Source organism: Mytilus trossulus, chromosome 3, assembly GCF_036588685.1.
Source record: "Mytilus trossulus isolate FHL-02 chromosome 3, PNRI_Mtr1.1.1.hap1, whole genome shotgun sequence".
Lineage (NCBI taxonomy): Eukaryota > Metazoa > Mollusca > Bivalvia > Mytilida > Mytilidae > Mytilus > Mytilus trossulus.
This window is the reverse complement of record NC_086375.1, coordinates 17,136,812-17,157,605: the sequence shown is the minus strand read 5'-3', so window position 1 is coordinate 17,157,605 and position 20,794 is coordinate 17,136,812. Positions and strand designations below refer to the sequence as shown.

General features: G+C 35.7%; 9 non-coding genes across 9 annotated transcripts; all 9 read left to right on the top strand.

Annotated features, from left to right (window-relative positions):
- The first annotated feature begins 628 nt into the window (after positions 1-628).
- On the top strand, positions 629-701 carry Trnak-cuu (transfer RNA lysine (anticodon CUU)). The gene has a single exon. It is a non-coding gene; the product is annotated as a tRNA-Lys (tRNA).
- Positions 702-1,729: 1,028 nt separating this feature from the next.
- Positions 1,730-1,802, top strand: Trnak-cuu (transfer RNA lysine (anticodon CUU)). The gene has a single exon. It is a non-coding gene; the product is annotated as a tRNA-Lys (tRNA).
- A 1,026-nt stretch (positions 1,803-2,828) lies between these two features.
- Trnak-cuu (transfer RNA lysine (anticodon CUU)) lies at positions 2,829-2,901 on the top strand. Its single transcript has one exon. It is a non-coding gene; the product is annotated as a tRNA-Lys (tRNA).
- A 3,627-nt stretch (positions 2,902-6,528) lies between these two features.
- Positions 6,529-6,601, top strand: Trnak-cuu (transfer RNA lysine (anticodon CUU)). Its single transcript has one exon. It is a non-coding gene; the product is annotated as a tRNA-Lys (tRNA).
- A 4,726-nt stretch (positions 6,602-11,327) lies between these two features.
- Trnak-cuu (transfer RNA lysine (anticodon CUU)) lies at positions 11,328-11,400 on the top strand. The gene has a single exon. It is a non-coding gene; the product is annotated as a tRNA-Lys (tRNA).
- A 1,026-nt stretch (positions 11,401-12,426) lies between these two features.
- On the top strand, positions 12,427-12,499 carry Trnak-cuu (transfer RNA lysine (anticodon CUU)). The gene has a single exon. It is a non-coding gene; the product is annotated as a tRNA-Lys (tRNA).
- Positions 12,500-13,525: 1,026 nt separating this feature from the next.
- Trnak-cuu (transfer RNA lysine (anticodon CUU)) lies at positions 13,526-13,598 on the top strand. Its single transcript has one exon. It is a non-coding gene; the product is annotated as a tRNA-Lys (tRNA).
- Positions 13,599-14,624: 1,026 nt separating this feature from the next.
- Positions 14,625-14,697, top strand: Trnak-cuu (transfer RNA lysine (anticodon CUU)). Its single transcript has one exon. It is a non-coding gene; the product is annotated as a tRNA-Lys (tRNA).
- A 1,026-nt stretch (positions 14,698-15,723) lies between these two features.
- Positions 15,724-15,796, top strand: Trnak-cuu (transfer RNA lysine (anticodon CUU)). The gene has a single exon. It is a non-coding gene; the product is annotated as a tRNA-Lys (tRNA).
- Positions 15,797-20,794: the final 4,998 nt, after the last annotated feature.

The following is a 20,794-nucleotide window of genomic DNA, read 5'->3' as shown; positions in this document are numbered from 1 at the left end:
AGAAAGAAATTTATTGAAAAATTAAATGTTAGTAAACGCATGCGTTCATGCAGTGTACGGATCGCTATTTAGAAATCGCCTGCCGAAATTCCTCGGTCATGCTACTGCAAAAAGTCTTCGACCACGACGAGACTCGAACTCGCAATCTTCTGATTCGAAGTCAGACGCCTTATCCATTAGGCCACGCGGTCTTAGCAATACATTCGGGCAAAATAGAACTTAAACATCGCAAATCTGGATAGTGGCATTTTGCCTTCTCTCTGAATAATCTGCCTTTGACGTAATCAAAAATGGTCAAGAAACACAATACAAAATGTGATAGCCTAATGAATCGAATTCGAACGTATATCATATATATATATATGCTTTATAATGCATTTACATTATTACTGGGCTCTATATTGACAATGAAACATTTCTGAGATTTTGGCGCCAACATTGTTTTCACACTAAAGCTAACAGAATTTGTGGCTTTTCAATATAAAATCAATGGAACTGATTAAATAGTTTTGCATTTGTTCTTTAGATGTAACAAATAGTCATGGACAAACAGGTTGACTCAAAAATAACTATCGCACTAACCGCTTCTTACAAACGACACCCATTTCTTTACAATTGGTATACATCTGCCCGGCTAGCTCAGTCGGTAGAGCACGAGACTCTTAATCTCGGGGTCGTGGGTTCGAGCCCCACGTTGGGCGGTTAATTTTTATTGTATCGTTTGGCACTTTGTAGAAGACGGAAAAATACACGATAACTGCAATCTAGTGAGTTTTATATTTGCCACCTAATGTTTATTAGACATAAATCGATTTCATAAACGGTGGTCTATAAAAGTGCACGAGTTCCTGCTATCATTTTACTTGATCGCAGCCGTACCCGTGAATTTCGTGCCAAAAGTGTCTTTTTCAAAATCAAAACACGAAATCGGACTCTGAATGCCGATTCCATTGAAAATCTGTTTCAAGATCGCGCATTTAATATACGCCGTATATTTCTACAGGGTGATCTGATCCAATAAAGGTATACAAAAGATGTAGATATATATAGTGACTGCATTTTATTTCTCATTTCAGGAAGAAGAAAAAAGTATTTGCAAGGATATCTTATATTTGTTGATCGAAAACTTGTGCTGACTTTGACATTGCCGTGTGAATACGGATCGCTATTTAGAAATCGCCTGCCGAAATTCCTCGGTCATGCTACTGCAAAAAGTCTTCGACCACGACGAGACTCGAACTCGCAATCTTCTGATTCGAAGTCAGACGCCTTATCCATTAGGCCACGCGGTCTTAGCAATACATTCGGGCAAAATAGAACTTAAACATCGCAAATCTGGATAGTGGCATTTTGCCTTCTCTCTGAATAATCTGCCTTTGACGTAATCAAAAATGGTCAAGAAACACAATACAAAATGTGATAGCCTAATGAATCGAATTCGAACGTATATCATATATATATATATGCTTTATAATGCATTTACATTATTACTGGGCTCTATATTGACAATGAAACATTTCTGAGATTTTGGCGCCAACATTGTTTTCACACTAAAGCTAACAGAATTTGTGGCTTTTCAATATAAAATCAATGGAACTGATTAAATAGTTTTGCATTTGTTCTTTAGATGTAACAAATAGTCATGGACAAACAGGTTGACTCAAAAATAACTATCGCACTAACCGCTTCTTACAAACGACACCCATTTCTTTACAATTGGTATACATCTGCCCGGCTAGCTCAGTCGGTAGAGCACGAGACTCTTAATCTCGGGGTCGTGGGTTCGAGCCCCACGTTGGGCGGTTAATTTTTATTGTATCGTTTGGCACTTTGTAGAAGACGGAAAAATACACGATAACTGCAATCTAGTGAGTTTTATATTTGCCACCTAATGTTTATTAGACATAAATCGATTTCATAAACGGTGGTCTATAAAAGTGCACGAGTTCCTGCTATCATTTTACTTGATCGCAGCCGTACCCGTGAATTTCGTGCCAAAAGTGTCTTTTTCAAAATCAAAACACGAAATCGGACTCTGAATGCCGATTCCATTGAAAATCTGTTTCAAGATCGCGCATTTAATATACGCCGTATATTTCTACAGGGTGATCTGATCCAATAAAGGTATACAAAAGATGTAGATATATATAGTGACTGCATTTTATTTCTCATTTCAGGAAGAAGAAAAAAGTATTTGCAAGGATATCTTATATTTGTTGATCGAAAACTTGTGCTGACTTTGACATTGCCGTGTGAATACGGATCGCTATTTAGAAATCGCCTGCCGAAATTCCTCGGTCATGCTACTGCAAAAAGTCTTCGACCACGACGAGACTCGAACTCGCAATCTTCTGATTCGAAGTCAGACGCCTTATCCATTAGGCCACGCGGTCTTAGCAATACATTCGGGCAAAATAGAACTTAAACATCGCAAATCTGGATAGTGGCATTTTGCCTTCTCTCTGAATAATCTGCCTTTGACGTAATCAAAAATGGTCAAGAAACACAATACAAAATGTGATAGCCTAATGAATCGAATTCGAACGTATATCATATATATATATGCTTTATAATGCATTTACATTATTACTGGGCTCTATATTGACAATGAAACATTTCTGAGATTTTGGCGCCAACATTGTTTTCACACTAAAGCTAACAGAATTTGTGGCTTTTCAATATAAAATCAATGGAACTGATTAAATAGTTTTGCATTTGTTCTTTAGATGTAACAAATAGTCATGGACAAACAGGTTGACTCAAAAATAACTATCGCACTAACCGCTTCTTACAAACGACACCCATTTCTTTACAATTGGTATACATCTGCCCGGCTAGCTCAGTCGGTAGAGCACGAGACTCTTAATCTCGGGGTCGTGGGTTCGAGCCCCACGTTGGGCGGTTAATTTTTATTGTATCGTTTGGCACTTTGTAGAAGACGGAAAAATACACGATAACTGCAATCTAGTGAGTTTTATATTTGCCACCTAATGTTTATTAGACATAAATCGATTTCATAAACGGTGGTCTATAAAAGTGCACGAGTTCCTGCTATCATTTTACTTGATCGCAGCCGTACCCGTGAATTTCGTGCCAAAAGTGTCTTTTTCAAAATCAAAACACGAAATCGGACTCTGAATGCCGATTCCATTGAAAATCTGTTTCAAGATCGCGCATTTAATATACGCCGTATATTTCTACAGGGTGATCTGATCCAATAAAGGTATACAAAAGATGTAGATATATATAGTGACTGCATTTTATTTCTCATTTCAGGAAGAAGAAAAAAGTATTTGCAAGGATATCTTATATTTGTTGATCGAAAACTTGTGCTGACTTTGACATTGCCGTGTGAATACGGATCGCTATTTAGAAATCGCCTGCCGAAATTCCTCGGTCATGCTACTGCAAAAAGTCTTCGACCACGACGAGACTCGAACTCGCAATCTTCTGATTCGAAGTCAGACGCCTTATCCATTAGGCCACGCGGTCTTAGCAATACATTCGGGCAAAATAGAACTTAAACATCGCAAATCTGGATAGTGGCATTTTGCCTTCTCTCTGAATAATCTGCCTTTGACGTAATCAAAAATGGTCAAGAAACACAATACAAAATGTGATAGCCTAATGAATCGAATTCGAACGTATATCATATATATATATGCTTTATAATGCATTTACATTATTACTGGGCTCTATATTGACAATGAAACATTTCTGAGATTTTGGCGCCAACATTGTTTTCACACTAAAGCTAACAGAATTTGTGGCTTTTCAATATAAAATCAATGGAACTGATTAAATAGTTTTGCATTTGTTCTTTAGATGTAACAAATAGTCATGGACAAACAGGTTGACTCAAAAATAACTATCGCACTAACCGCTTCTTACAAACGACACCCATTTCTTTACAATTGGTATACATCTGCTTAATGTTAATATACACGGACTTTTTCACATAGAAATGGGATTGCTCCTGTTATTGTGTTATTATTTCTATAGGATTTGGATATTACCAGCCGGATTTAGTAAATATAACTATTATAACAGTAATGTAAGTTAAATTACTGACATTTTTGAAAATTATTTTGCGTTTTATTGTTGTTTTGTGAACTTTACTATTCTTCTTGTGAAAATAGAGGTACCTATCAGGGAAATCATAATGGAAACATTGCCGAAGCCTTTAGTCGCCTTAATTAACAGTATTATTGATGAATATGAGCAACTGACATGGAACTCTCATTATTTAGGTGACAAAATGCGTATTTCATTGGTTTGGACAAGGGGTGATTTAGTACACGTCAATAGGGGAGTGAAACATAAGTCAAGATCAAATAGAGAGAGAGACAATAAAAGGATGAAAACATGGAAGGAAAGAGCAGAAAGTACTAATAATGACGTTGATAAGACATGTAATAGCGATAATCCGGATAATTCAGAGGTGATAATGGACTCGGAAGGTGAATCACAATACGATTGTCACTTAGATCTCCCATTAGTAGCCCCCGAGCAGATGAACATTACACCTGTATTGAAAGTTGTCCAACCAGTTAGTGTATCGCTGGACAAAACAAATGAGGACAATAAATTAACGGAAAGAACAGTGTGTAACGGTTCGATGATTAAAAGGAATGTAAACACCGAAGTTGGCAATATAGAAAATAAAGAAAAGGACGGAATAAAAACTTTAGATCCGAAATTGATAATTACTGGGAACAATCTTAGTACAGACAGTCATTATCACAAAATTGTTTTTAATAGACGATCTGACGGAAGTTGCATAATAGGAAAAGTGAAAAACAGAGACACCGTAGTTATGTGTAGTATAGCGACACGAGAAATCAGACATGTAAATTTGGACAGCGAGAAATCGGACTTTGAAATCGCAATGCATTGCGTAAATCGATTTAATGACGTAAGAAAATGGGACACTTGTGACATTGATTGTTACGTTCGTGATATTCCAAGGATGGAAAGATACGCGGAGAAATATAGACTGTGTTCATAATGTTTCAATGAATAAACAGTTAAGATGGAAAATAATATATGTTTATACACGAAAAAATTATTGATTTATTGTTGTGCCGGTGAATTAAAATTCTGGTCTGGAAACCAGCCGTTTTTTATGTATCACATGGAAAATACATTAAAATAGAATATTTGCGTATGTAAACATTTATGGTTTTTTTTTCTTGAACTGTTTCAAATGTTGTTTTTATTGTTTTATATAAAAAAAAAAAAAAAGACAAAAATAAAGAAAAAGTTTTATAATCTGACAGTGAATTCGAAGTTAGTGGAAAATATTTCACGCAATATTGTTATATAAAATGTCGAACGTTATCATTTCAGAGACAGGACAATAAGTTATATGAATGTTTTCATTTATATGTGTATTTTCAAACTGTGATATGTATATATGAAGTGTGATCATAATAAAGATAAAAAAAAAAGAGCACGAGACTCTTAATCTCGGGGTCGTGGGTTCGAGCCCCACGTTGGGCGGTTAATTTTTATTGTATCGTTTGGCACTTTGTAGAAGACGGAAAAATACACGATAACTGCAATCTAGTGAGTTTTATATTTGCCACCTAATGTTTATTAGACATAAATCGATTTCATAAACGGTGGTCTATAAAAGTGCACGAGTTCCTGCTATCATTTTACTTGATCGCAGCCGTACCCGTGAATTTCGTGCCAAAAGTGTCTTTTTCAAAATCAAAACACGAAATCGGACTCTGAATGCCGATTCCATTGAAAATCTGTTTCAAGATCGCGCATTTAATATACGCCGTATATTTCTACAGGGTGATCTGATCCAATAAAGGTATACAAAAGATGTAGATATATATAGTGACTGCATTTTATTTCTCATTTCAGGAAGAAGAAAAAAGTATTTGCAAGGATATCTTATATTTGTTGATCGAAAACTTGTGCTGACTTTGACATTGCCGTGTGAATACGGATCGCTATTTAGAAATCGCCTGCCGAAATTCCTCGGTCATGCTACTGCAAAAAGTCTTCGACCACGACGAGACTCGAACTCGCAATCTTCTGATTCGAAGTCAGACGCCTTATCCATTAGGCCACGCGGTCTTAGCAATACATTCGGGCAAAATAGAACTTAAACATCGCAAATCTGGATAGTGGCATTTTGCCTTCTCTCTGAATAATCTGCCTTTGACGTAATCAAAAATGGTCAAGAAACACAATACAAAATGTGATAGCCTAATGAATCGAATTCGAACGTATATCATATATATATATGCTTTATAATGCATTTACATTATTACTGGGCTCTATATTGACAATGAAACATTTCTGAGATTTTGGCGCCAACATTGTTTTCACACTAAAGCTAACAGAATTTGTGGCTTTTCAATATAAAATCAATGGAACTGATTAAATAGTTTTGCATTTGTTCTTTAGATGTAACAAATAGTCATGGACAAACAGGTTGACTCAAAAATAACTATCGCACTAACCGCTTCTTACAAACGACACCCATTTCTTTACAATTGGTATACATCTGCCCGGCTAGCTCAGTCGGTAGAGCACGAGACTCTTAATCTCGGGGTCGTGGGTTCGAGCCCCACGTTGGGCGGTTAATTTTTATTGTATCGTTTGGCACTTTGTAGAAGACGGAAAAATACACGATAACTGCAATCTAGTGAGTTTTATATTTGCCACCTAATGTTTATTAGACATAAATCGATTTCATAAACGGTGGTCTATAAAAGTGCACGAGTTCCTGCTATCATTTTACTTGATCGCAGCCGTACCCGTGAATTTCGTGCCAAAAGTGTCTTTTTCAAAATCAAAACACGAAATCGGACTCTGAATGCCGATTCCATTGAAAATCTGTTTCAAGATCGCGCATTTAATATACGCCGTATATTTCTACAGGGTGATCTGGTCCAATAAAGGTATACAAAAGATGTAGATATATATAGTGACTGCATTTTATTTCTCATTTCAGGAAGAAGAAAAAAGTATTTGCAAGGATATCTTATATTTGTTGATCGAAAACTTGTGCTGACTTTGACATTGCCGTGTGAATACGGATCGCTATTTAGAAATCGCCTGCCGAAATTCCTCGGTCATGCTACTGCAAAAAGTCTTCGACCACGACGAGACTCGAACTCGCAATCTTCTGATTCGAAGTCAGACGCCTTATCCATTAGGCCACGCGGTCTTAGCAATACATTCGGGCAAAATAGAACTTAAACATCGCAAATCTGGATAGTGGCATTTTGCCTTCTCTCTGAATAATCTGCCTTTGACGTAATCAAAAATGGTCAAGAAACACAATACAAAATGTGATAGCCTAATGAATCGAATTCGAACGTATATCATATATATATATGCTTTATAATGCATTTACATTATTACTGGGCTCTATATTGACAATGAAACATTTCTGAGATTTTGGCGCCAACATTGTTTTCACACTAAAGCTAACAGAATTTGTGGCTTTTCAATATAAAATCAATGGAACTGATTAAATAGTTTTGCATTTGTTCTTTAGATGTAACAAATAGTCATGGACAAACAGGTTGACTCAAAAATAACTATCGCACTAACCGCTTCTTACAAACGACACCCATTTCTTTACAATTGGTATACATCTGCTTAATGTTAATATACACGGACTTTTTCACATAGAAATGGGATTGCTCCTGTTATTGTGTTATTATTTCTATAGGATTTGGATATTACCAGCCGGATTTAGTAAATATAACTATTATAACAGTAATGTAAGTTAAATTACTGACATTTTTGAAAATTATTTTGCGTTTTATTGTTGTTTTGTGAACTTTACTATTCTTCTTGTGAAAATAGAGGTACCTATCAGGGAAATCATAATGGAAACATTGCCGAAGCCTTTAGTCGCCTTAATTAACAGTATTATTGATGAATATGAGCAACTGACATGGAACTCTCATTATTTAGGTGACAAAATGCGTATTTCATTGGTTTGGACAAGGGGTGATTTAGTACACCTCAATAGGGGAGTGAAACATAAGTCAAGATCAAATAGAGAGAGAGACAATAAAAGGATGAAAACATGGAAGGAAAGAGCAGAAAGTACTAATAATGACGTTGATAAGACATGTAATAGCGATAATCCGGATAATTCAGAGGTGATAATGGACTCGGAAGGTGAATCACAATACGATTGTCACTTAGATCTCCCATTAGTAGCCCCCGAGCAGATGAACATTACACCTGTATTGAAAGTTGTCCAACCAGTTAGTGTATCGCTGGACAAAACAAATGAGGACAATAAATTAACGGAAAGAACAGTGTGTAACGGTTCGATGATTAAAAGGAATGTAAACACCGAAGTTGGCAATATAGAAAATAAAGAAAAGGACGGAATAAAAACTTTAGATCCGAAATTGATAATTACTGGGAACAATCTTAGTACAGACAGTCATTATCACAAAATTGTTTTTAATAGACGATCTGACGGAAGTTGCATAATAGGAAAAGTGAAAAACAGAGACACCGTAGTTATGTGTAGTATAGCGACACGAGAAATCAGACATGTAAATTTGGACAGCGAGAAATCGGACTTTGAAATCGCAATGCATTGCGTAAATCGATTTAATGACGTAAGAAAATGGGACACTTGTGACATTGATTGTTACGTTCGTGATATTCCAAGGATGGAAAGATACGCGGAGAAATATAGACTGTGTTCATAATGTTTCAATGAATAAACAGTTAAGATGGAAAATAATATATGTTTATACACGAAAAAATTATTGATTTATTGTTGTGCCGGTGAATTAAAATTCTGGTCTGGAAACCAGCCGTTTTTTATGTATCACATGGAAAATACATTAAAATAGAATATTTGCGTATGTAAACATTTATGGTTTTTTTTTCTTGAACTGTTTCAAATGTTGTTTTTATTGTTTTATATAAAAAAAAAAAAAAAGACAAAAATAAAGAAAAAGTTTTATAATCTGACAGTGAATTCGAAGTTAGTGGAAAATATTTCACGCAATATTGTTATATAAAATGTCGAACGTTATCATTTCAGAGACAGGACAATAAGTTATATGAATGTTTTCATTTATATGTGTATTTTCAAACTGTGATATGTATATATGAAGTGTGATCATAATAAAGATAAAAAAAAAAGAGCACGAGACTCTTAATCTCGGGGTCGTGGGTTCGAGCCCCACGTTGGGCGGTTAATTTTTATTGTATCGTTTGGCACTTTGTAGAAGACGGAAAAATACACGATAACTGCAATCTAGTGAGTTTTATATTTGCCACCTAATGTTTATTAGACATAAATCGATTTCATAAACGGTGGTCTATAAAAGTGCACGAGTTCCTGCTATCATTTTACTTGATCGCAGCCGTACCCGTGAATTTCGTGCCAAAAGTGTCTTTTTCAAAATCAAAACACGAAATCGGACTCTGAATGCCGATTCCATTGAAAATCTGTTTCAAGATCGCGCATTTAATATACGCCGTATATTTCTACAGGGTGATCTGATCCAATAAAGGTATACAAAAGATGTAGATATATATAGTGACTGCATTTTATTTCTCATTTCAGGAAGAAGAAAAAAGTATTTGCAAGGATATCTTATATTTGTTGATCGAAAACTTGTGCTGACTTTGACATTGCCGTGTGAATACGGATCGCTATTTAGAAATCGCCTGCCGAAATTCCTCGGTCATGCTACTGCAAAAAGTCTTCGACCACGACGAGACTCGAACTCTCAATCTTCTGATTCGAAGTCAGACGCCTTATCCATTAGGCCACGCGGTCTTAGCAATACATTCGGGCAAAATAGAACTTAAACATCGCAAATCTGGATAGTGGCATTTTGCCTTCTCTCTGAATAATCTGCCTTTGACGTAATCAAAAATGGTCAAGAAACACAATACAAAATGTGATAGCCTAATGAATCGAATTCGAACGTATATCATATATATATATGCTTTATAATGCATTTACATTATTACTGGGCTCTATATTGACAATGAAACATTTCTGAGATTTTGGCGCCAACATTGTTTTCACACTAAAGCTAACAGAATTTGTGGCTTTTCAATATAAAATCAATGGAACTGATTAAATAGTTTTGCATTTGTTCTTTAGATGTAACAAATAGTCATGGACAAACAGGTTGACTCAAAAATAACTATCGCACTAACCGCTTCTTACAAACGACACCCATTTCTTTACAATTGGTATACATCTGCCCGACTAGCTCAGTCGGTAGAGCACGAGACTCTTAATCTCGGGGTCGTGGGTTCGAGCCCCACGTTGGGCGGTTAATTTTTATTGTATCGTTTGGCACTTTGTAGAAGACGGAAAAATACACGATAACTGCAATCTAGTGAGTTTTATATTTGCCACCTAATGTTTATTAGACATAAATCGATTTCATAAACGGTGGTCTATAAAAGTGCACGAGTTCCTGCTATCATTTTACTTGATCGCAGCCGTACCCGTGAATTTCGTGCCAAAAGTGTCTTTTTCAAAATCAAAACACGAAATCGGACTCTGAATGCCGATTCCATTGAAAATCTGTTTCAAGATCGCGCATTTAATATACGCCGTATATTTCTACAGGGTGATCTGATCCAATAAAGGTATACAAAAGATGTAGATATATATAGTGACTGCATTTTATTTCTCATTTCAGGAAGAAGAAAAAAGTATTTGCAAGGATATCTTATATTTGTTGATCGAAAACTTGTGCTGACTTTGACATTGCCGTGTGAATACGGATCGCTATTTAGAAATCGCCTGCCGAAATTCCTCGGTCATGCTACTGCAAAAAGTCTTCGACCACGACGAGACTCGAACTCGCAATCTTCTGATTCGAAGTCAGACGCCTTATCCATTAGGCCACGCGGTCTTAGCAATACATTCGGGCAAAATAGAACTTAAACATCGCAAATCTGGATAGTGGCATTTTGCCTTCTCTCTGAATAATCTGCCTTTGACGTAATCAAAAATGGTCAAGAAACACAATACAAAATGTGATAGCCTAATGAATCGAATTCGAACGTATATCATATATATATATGCTTTATAATGCATTTACATTATTACTGGGCTCTATATTGACAATGAAACATTTCTGAGATTTTGGCGCCAACATTGTTTTCACACTAAAGCTAACAGAATTTGTGGCTTTTCAATATAAAATCAATGGAACTGATTAAATAGTTTTGCATTTGTTCTTTAGATGTAACAAATAGTCATGGACAAACAGGTTGACTCAAAAATAACTATCGCACTAACCGCTTCTTACAAACGACACCCATTTCTTTACAATTGGTATACATCTGCCCGGCTAGCTCAGTCGGTAGAGCACGAGACTCTTAATCTCGGGGTCGTGGGTTCGAGCCCCACGTTGGGCGGTTAATTTTTATTGTATCGTTTGGCACTTTGTAGAAGACGGAAAAATACACGATAACTGCAATCTAGTGAGTTTTATATTTGCCACCTAATGTTTATTAGACATAAATCGATTTCATAAACGGTGGTCTATAAAAGTGCACGAGTTCCTGCTATCATTTTACTTGATCGCAGCCGTACCCGTGAATTTCGTGCCAAAAGTGTCTTTTTCAAAATCAAAACACGAAATCGGACTCTGAATGCCGATTCCATTGAAAATCTGTTTCAAGATCGCGCATTTAATATACGCCGTATATTTCTACAGGGTGATCTGATCCAATAAAGGTATACAAAAGATGTAGATATATATAGTGACTGCATTTTATTTCTCATTTCAGGAAGAAGAAAAAAGTATTTGCAAGGATATCTTATATTTGTTGATCGAAAACTTGTGCTGACTTTGACATTGCCGTGTGAATACGGATCGCTATTTAGAAATCGCCTGCCGAAATTCCTCGGTCATGCTACTGCAAAAAGTCTTCGACCACGACGAGACTCGAACTCGCAATCTTCTGATTCGAAGTCAGACGCCTTATCCATTAGGCCACGCGGTCTTAGCAATACATTCGGGCAAAATAGAACTTAAACATCGCAAATCTGGATAGTGGCATTTTGCCTTCTCTCTGAATAATCTGCCTTTGACGTAATCAAAAATGGTCAAGAAACACAATACAAAATGTGATAGCCTAATGAATCGAATTCGAACGTATATCATATATATATATGCTTTATAATGCATTTACATTATTACTGGGCTCTATATTGACAATGAAACATTTCTGAGATTTTGGCGCCAACATTGTTTTCACACTAAAGCTAACAGAATTTGTGGCTTTTCAATATAAAATCAATGGAACTGATTAAATAGTTTTGCATTTGTTCTTTAGATGTAACAAATAGTCATGGACAAACAGGTTGACTCAAAAATAACTATCGCACTAACCGCTTCTTACAAACGACACCCATTTCTTTACAATTGGTATACATCTGCCCGGCTAGCTCAGTCGGTAGAGCACGAGACTCTTAATCTCGGGGTCGTGGGTTCGAGCCCCACGTTGGGCGGTTAATTTTTATTGTATCGTTTGGCACTTTGTAGAAGACGGAAAAATACACGATAACTGCAATCTAGTGAGTTTTATATTTGCCACCTAATGTTTATTAGACATAAATCGATTTCATAAACGGTGGTCTATAAAAGTGCACGAGTTCCTGCTATCATTTTACTTGATCGCAGCCGTACCCGTGAATTTCGTGCCAAAAGTGTCTTTTTCAAAATCAAAACACGAAATCGGACTCTGAATGCCGATTCCATTGAAAATCTGTTTCAAGATCGCGCATTTAATATACGCCGTATATTTCTACAGGGTGATCTGATCCAATAAAGGTATACAAAAGATGTAGATATATATAGTGACTGCATTTTATTTCTCATTTCAGGAAGAAGAAAAAAGTATTTGCAAGGATATCTTATATTTGTTGATCGAAAACTTGTGCTGACTTTGACATTGCCGTGTGAATACGGATCGCTATTTAGAAATCGCCTGCCGAAATTCCTCGGTCATGCTACTGCAAAAAGTCTTCGACCACGACGAGACTCGAACTCGCAATCTTCTGATTCGAAGTCAGACGCCTTATCCATTAGGCCACGCGGTCTTAGCAATACATTCGGGCAAAATAGAACTTAAACATCGCAAATCTGGATAGTGGCATTTTGCCTTCTCTCTGAATAATCTGCCTTTGACGTAATCAAAAATGGTCAAGAAACACAATACAAAATGTGATAGCCTAATGAATCGAATTCGAACGTATATCATATATATATATGCTTTATAATGCATTTACATTATTACTGGGCTCTATATTGACAATGAAACATTTCTGAGATTTTGGCGCCAACATTGTTTTCACACTAAAGCTAACAGAATTTGTGGCTTTTCAATATAAAATCAATGGAACTGATTAAATAGTTTTGCATTTGTTCTTTAGATGTAACAAATAGTCATGGACAAACAGGTTGACTCAAAAATAACTATCGCACTAACCGCTTCTTACAAACGACACCCATTTCTTTACAATTGGTATACATCTGCCCGGCTAGCTCAGTCGGTAGAGCACGAGACTCTTAATCTCGGGGTCGTGGGTTCGAGCCCCACGTTGGGCGGTTAATTTTTATTGTATCGTTTGGCACTTTGTAGAAGACGGAAAAATACACGATAACTGCAATCTAGTGAGTTTTATATTTGCCACCTAATGTTTATTAGACATAAATCGATTTCATAAACGGTGGTCTATAAAAGTGCACGAGTTCCTGCTATCATTTTACTTGATCGCAGCCGTACCCGTGAATTTCGTGCCAAAAGTGTCTTTTTCAAAATCAAAACACGAAATCGGACTCTGAATGCCGATTCCATTGAAAATCTGTTTCAAGATCGCGCATTTAATATACGCCGTATATTTCTACAGGGTGATCTGATCCAATAAAGGTATACAAAAGATGTAGATATATATAGTGACTGCATTTTATTTCTCATTTCAGGAAGAAGAAAAAAGTATTTGCAAGGATATCTTATATTTGTTGATCGAAAACTTGTGCTGACTTTGACATTGCCGTGTGAATACGGATCGCTATTTAGAAATCGCCTGCCGAAATTCCTCGGTCATGCTACTGCAAAAAGTCTTCGACCACGACGAGACTCGAACTCGCAATCTTCTGATTCGAAGTCAGACGCCTTATCCATTAGGCCACGCGGTCTTAGCAATACATTCGGGCAAAATAGAACTTAAACATCGCAAATCTGGATAGTGGCATTTTGCCTTCTCTCTGAATAATCTGCCTTTGACGTAATCAAAAATGGTCAAGAAACACAATACAAAATGTGATAGCCTAATGAATCGAATTCGAACGTATATCATATATATATATGCTTTATAATGCATTTACATTATTACTGGGCTCTATATTGACAATGAAACATTTCTGAGATTTTGGCGCCAACATTGTTTTCACACTAAAGCTAACAGAATTTGTGGCTTTTCAATATAAAATCAATGGAACTGATTAAATAGTTTTGCATTTGTTCTTTAGATGTAACAAATAGTCATGGACAAACAGGTTGACTCAAAAATAACTATCGCACTAACCGCTTCTTACAAACGACACCCATTTCTTTACAATTGGTATACATCTGCCCGGCTAGCTCAGTCGGTAGAGCACGAGACTCTTAATCTCGGGGTCGTGGGTTCGAGCCCCACGTTGGGCGGTTAATTTTTATTGTATCGTTTGGCACTTTGTAGAAGACGGAAAAATACACGATAACTGCAATCTAGTGAGTTTTATATTTGCCACCTAATGTTTATTAGACATAAATCGATTTCATAAACGGTGGTCTATAAAAGTGCACGAGTTCCTGCTATCATTTTACTTGATCGCAGCCGTACCCGTGAATTTCGTGCCAAAAGTGTCTTTTTCAAAATCAAAACACGAAATCGGACTCTGAATGCCGATTCCATTGAAAATCTGTTTCAAGATCGCGCATTTAATATACGCCGTATATTTCTACAGGGTGATCTGATCCAATAAAGGTATACAAAAGATGTAGATATATATAGTGACTGCATTTTATTTCTCATTTCAGGAAGAAGAAAAAAGTATTTGCAAGGATATCTTATATTTGTTGATCGAAAACTTGTGCTGACTTTGACATTGCCGTGTGAATACGGATCGCTATTTAGAAATCGCCTGCCGAAATTCCTCGGTCATGCTACTGCAAAAAGTCTTCGACCACGACGAGACTCGAACTCGCAATCTTCTGATTCGAAGTCAGACGCCTTATCCATTAGGCCACGCGGTCTTAGCAATACATTCGGGCAAAATAGAACTTAAACATCGCAAATCTGGATAGTGGCATTTTGCCTTCTCTCTGAATAATCTGCCTTTGACGTAATCAAAAATGGTCAAGAAACACAATACAAAATGTGATAGCCTAATGAATCGAATTCGAACGTATATCATATATATATATGCTTTATAATGCATTTACATTATTACTGGGCTCTATATTGACAATGAAACATTTCTGAGATTTTGGCGCCAACATTGTTTTCACACTAAAGCTAACAGAATTTGTGGCTTTTCAATATAAAATCAATGGAACTGATTAAATAGTTTTGCATTTGTTCTTTAGATGTAACAAATAGTCATGGACAAACAGGTTGACTCAAAAATAACTATCGCACTAACCGCTTCTTACAAACGACACCCATTTCTTTACAATTGGTATACATCTGCCCGGCTAGCTCAGTCGGTAGAGCACGAGACTCTTAATCTCGGGGTCGTGGGTTCGAGCCCCACGTTGGGCGGTTAATTTTTATTGTATCGTTTGGCACTTTGTAGAAGACGGAAAAATACACGATAACTGCAATCTAGTGAGTTTTATATTTGCCACCTAATGTTTATTAGACATAAATCGATTTCATAAACGGTGGTCTATAAAAGTGCACGAGTTCCTGCTATCATTTTACTTGATCGCAGCCGTACCCGTGAATTTCGTGCCAAAAGTGTCTTTTTCAAAATCAAAACACGAAATCGGACTCTGAATGCCGATTCCATTGAAAATCTGTTTCAAGATCGCGCATTTAATATACGCCGTATATTTCTACAGGGTGATCTGATCCAATAAAGGTATACAAAAGATGTAGATATATATAGTGACTGCATTTTATTTCTCATTTCAGGAAGAAGAAAAAAGTATTTGCAAGGATATCTTATATTTGTTGATCGAAAACTTGTGCTGACTTTGACATTGCCGTGTGAATACGGATCGCTATTTAGAAATCGCCTGCCGAAATTCCTCGGTCATGCTACTGCAAAAAGTCTTCGACCACGACGAGACTCGAACTCGCAATCTTCTGATTCGAAGTCAGACGCCTTATCCATTAGGCCACGCGGTCTTAGCAATACATTCGGGCAAAATAGAACTTAAACATCGCAAATCTGGATAGTGGCATTTTGCCTTCTCTCTGAATAATCTGCCTTTGACGTAATCAAAAATGGTCAAGAAACACAATACAAAATGTGATAGCCTAATGAATCGAATTCGAACGTATATCATATATGTAGCAGAGTGATTTTTCTTGCTTCATAAATTATGTAATTTGCACTTTTGAAATCATTGATTTATATTAAAAATCTACTTATCAAATTCTTATTGGGTCTTTAGTTTAATTATTTCACTCTTGCAAAGTATTTTTACTAAAGGATATTTATCCTTTATGACTTGATTTAGTATATGATTTACGTATTGAGTAATGTTACTCATACATATTCATGGGGGTTGAAATTGAACTCTTGTTTTGATTGGTTCTTAGTTATTGGCGGTTAAATTGAGTTTTCCTTTGTGTACCTTGGGTAGAATTCACCTGGACACTGGTCAGTGAAAGACGTCCATTTATTTACTCAGACTATTATAGCAGAAACCCATATTTACAGATTGTGTATTTATTATATTCAGCTTGACAGTTTTCTAGACATGACTAGTAAGTTGCACTTTCTTCTTTATTAACATTTTGACACGAATTAATAGATTTGGTTAACTTTCCTATTTTCGAGTAAATACTCTTCAGATTGCATGTTTATAACATCGGAATGAAAGATTTGAATGAGCGTATTTTTGGTAAAGAAGCTAGGTCATATTTTTATAAAGTAATGTAATATTTGCCGCTGATCATAGCGTAATTATGTAATGTATAGAGATATCGTTATAACAGTATTTTACGAATACTGCATGTAGAAAAATAGCGGCATGTATGATAAGTTACAGTATATTGTAAAAAGAAGAACGAGTTACATGTCCGCATAATGCTATTTTTATATGGACGAATTGAATACAATTGTCATGTGATTAGTATTTTATATAATTACGAAGAGTCCGTTCTTATTATTGTATTTTGGTTTTCAGGACTCTGATGTAGATTACTTCTTTGTACTTTGTGCCAAGTTCCTTATTTACTAGAGAACTCACTCCACAAGTGGTAAGCGCATAATTTGTAGTTTTTGTATTATTTTATACTATAGAAATGATAGTTATTCATGGATTATTTCCATTGGCGATTTGCGCGTTTTTAGCAAATCAGTGGTAGAATTTATATGTTGGTATTCAGACATAGTAAATACTTTTTGAATGTTGTAATATTTAATAAGTTTAATTGTAAACTTTCATATACTTGCGAGAAGTAATTTTAAGATACATTTAATTCTATTTGGTTGTAAACGCATTGAAACTGGTTACCGTTATAATTAAACGTCGGTCAGAGAAACCGGTTTGTTAAAGTACATGTGACATGTGATGTACATTTCACTACACGATTGAATGAATGAACATTCCATAGTAAATGTGTATCTACTGTTTATAGTAACACCATTATATTAGAAATTGTGTAAACTGTATTAAAATTGTCTGTGATATAATATGTGTATAATAATATATTATATATGTTACATGAACTATCATTAATGTTTATAATCTTGTTATTTCAGAGTTTTTATTCTCTGGTAATAAAACCATCCGAACCTTAGAAAGTCTTTCGTTTATTTCATTATACCGGAAGAGACCCCTTTCACATTTGGCGCCCACGAAGTATTATGGAATGATGTGGCACAGAGAGATCCGTCAGAAGTCCGATGTTCCAGAATTATTGTCTTTCTACCCGTAGATGTTGATGTTTACCAATAGTGATGTCACGCAATATTTTCCAGATCACGTGCACGTGTTGATGTTTACCTCCGTTAGCCATGTGGATGTCCAAGTGTATTTGTTTACATACATGTATACCGTATAACCGACTTAGAAGATTGTTGTACCGGAAGTTACTTTATTGTAACTTAGACTTTTAGTTTTCAATATTTGAAAACTTGACATTTGCTTTTGATTATTGTACATTGTGTTTGTGCATTGATTATTTGTGTTGGAAAATATTCTTATTTATAAGGTAGGCAGTTTTACTTTATATATATTGTAGCTTGTATACAGCATAGTTTGCTTTCAACACTTAGTTTTTTTTCACACATTTTTACACAAACCTGATTGAAAAAGACACTTTGATTTTTTTTTCCATTTATTTCTAGGGTATAGTGTTATACTGTCACTGACTTAGTCTATGATTGATTGAAACACCATGTTTAGTGTGAACTCGTAGTGGTGCATCAATACCTACACTCAGTATACATTGTCTTTAAAAAAAAAAATTGGTGCATCAGTACTTGGTCATAAGCACTTGACGTTTTGACTTTGTCATTTCATTTATTTTTTATTTCTTTCATGCACACTTGCATATACACAGTGACAGTTAAGTTACAGTGAGAGTTAGTTTGTACTGCTAGTAAAACCATATGTGACTTATACAGATTAAAGTAAACACAGAAAGCAACACTATCGTATACAGTTATAGTATATAGTACTTATACATTATGATGTGACACATAAACACATAATGTTCTGAAATTGGTATTCATCTAGATCGTAGAGTATTTATATATTATTGGGTATTTTAGACTTGATTATACATATTTGTTACTGAGTATAACTGAAAGAGACTTAGCAAATCTTAAAAAAGATTTTTGAAACTGGTATTTTTGTTCTGCCAGTGGTATACTTGAGTATACAGTTGTATTTTATTGTTTGATAATTTGTTTACATAATGTTTATCTGATATTAAGTATTAACTAGAGTTAGTTAATAAATAGTACTGTATTGATTATATATATAGTGTGGTGTATTGATTATTGAGTATTGATTTCTTATAAATAGTTTGATTATAAGATTGATTTTGATTATAATTATAGTGTGGTGGTATAAGACCTATAAGTTAATAAATACATAGGCATTATAAATACATGTAGTTGAACATATATTTTTTTTCGAAACATATTTTGATTAACCTAGCTTGATAATAGAGAGTGTAGAGTATAGTATAGTTGTGAGGTTATACACACAGTTTAACATTACTTGCATTAACACTTAGCTTTAGCACATCAGATTAGACTTTACTTGATTTGACATTGCATACCGGAAGTGTAGTTGATTCTTGGTATTTCTGATTAGGACTTGTGTCTGAGGTATATTTGACTTAGTTGGAGTTATTGCCCTTAGTTCTTTGATTGTGTACTTGATATTTACTGTGGTTGAAGTCAGTCTTGACTTGTTGCATTAGTCATTTGTTAGTCATTCTTCTTGACAGCAGTTTAGGTATTTGCATTTAGTGATTGATAGTTATTACTTGACTTTGAATACTGTACAGTTACATTTGTAATTGATACAGAAGGGGAGATAATTTGAACTTAATTTTTTTTTGGAAATACTTCATTTGACTTGAATATTATTAGTGACTATAAGTCATTAATATTTTGAAAGTTTTTTTGCATATATAGCGTGTACTTTGTATTATATCGGATTTTTTTATCGTGTATTTTTTTTCTACTATGGAGCCCACTGAGTACCAACCTGATACCCAGCAACAGTATGGTTCTATTGGTTCATCACATAGACGACGTCGACGACGCAGGAACCGCAGACAAAGACCCTACTGGGACAACGACTACTACCAACCAGTACAACCTGCATATCCACCTGCTCCAACTTCAACATTTCAACCGAGAGAACCTATCATCTGTTACCGATGTGGTCAAGCCGGTCATTTGGCCTTTGCATGCTGTGTCAGACTAGACCATTCCAGACAAGCATACAGCTACCAGCAGATCAACATGGAAGACAGAGCCTTTGCTTACCAACAGCAACCACGCAAAGATACAACAGGTCTTATAGGCAGCACCAGTGAAGTAACTGTCAAGATAAATGGTATGAAAGTAACAGCCTTACTGGATACTGGTTCAACAGTCAGCACAGTGAGTGAAGCCTTCTACAGAGAGTACCTTGCTGAACAACCCATAGAGACATTGAACAGAATCCTCAACATTGAGTGTGCTGATGGTCTGAGTATGCCGTATCTTGGATACATTACAGCAGACTTAGAGTTGCCAGGTACATCATCAGATAGACAACAGCCATGCATACTTTTAGTAGTACCAGACAGCACTTACAGCAACACTGTACCACTACTCCTTGGAACGAATGTCCTCAACACAGCTATGGATGATGTTAAAGCCCGTTTTGGAAACAGATTTCTCCAAGATGCAGATTTGTTTACACCATGGTACATCACTTTCCGCTGCTTATCATTACGAGAGAAAGAATTGCAGAAGAGAAGTAACAGACTGGCAATCATCAAATGTGCAGAGGGCAAGACAGTACACATTCAACCCAACAAAGATGTAGTACTTCAAGGTTACATGGACCATGAGAT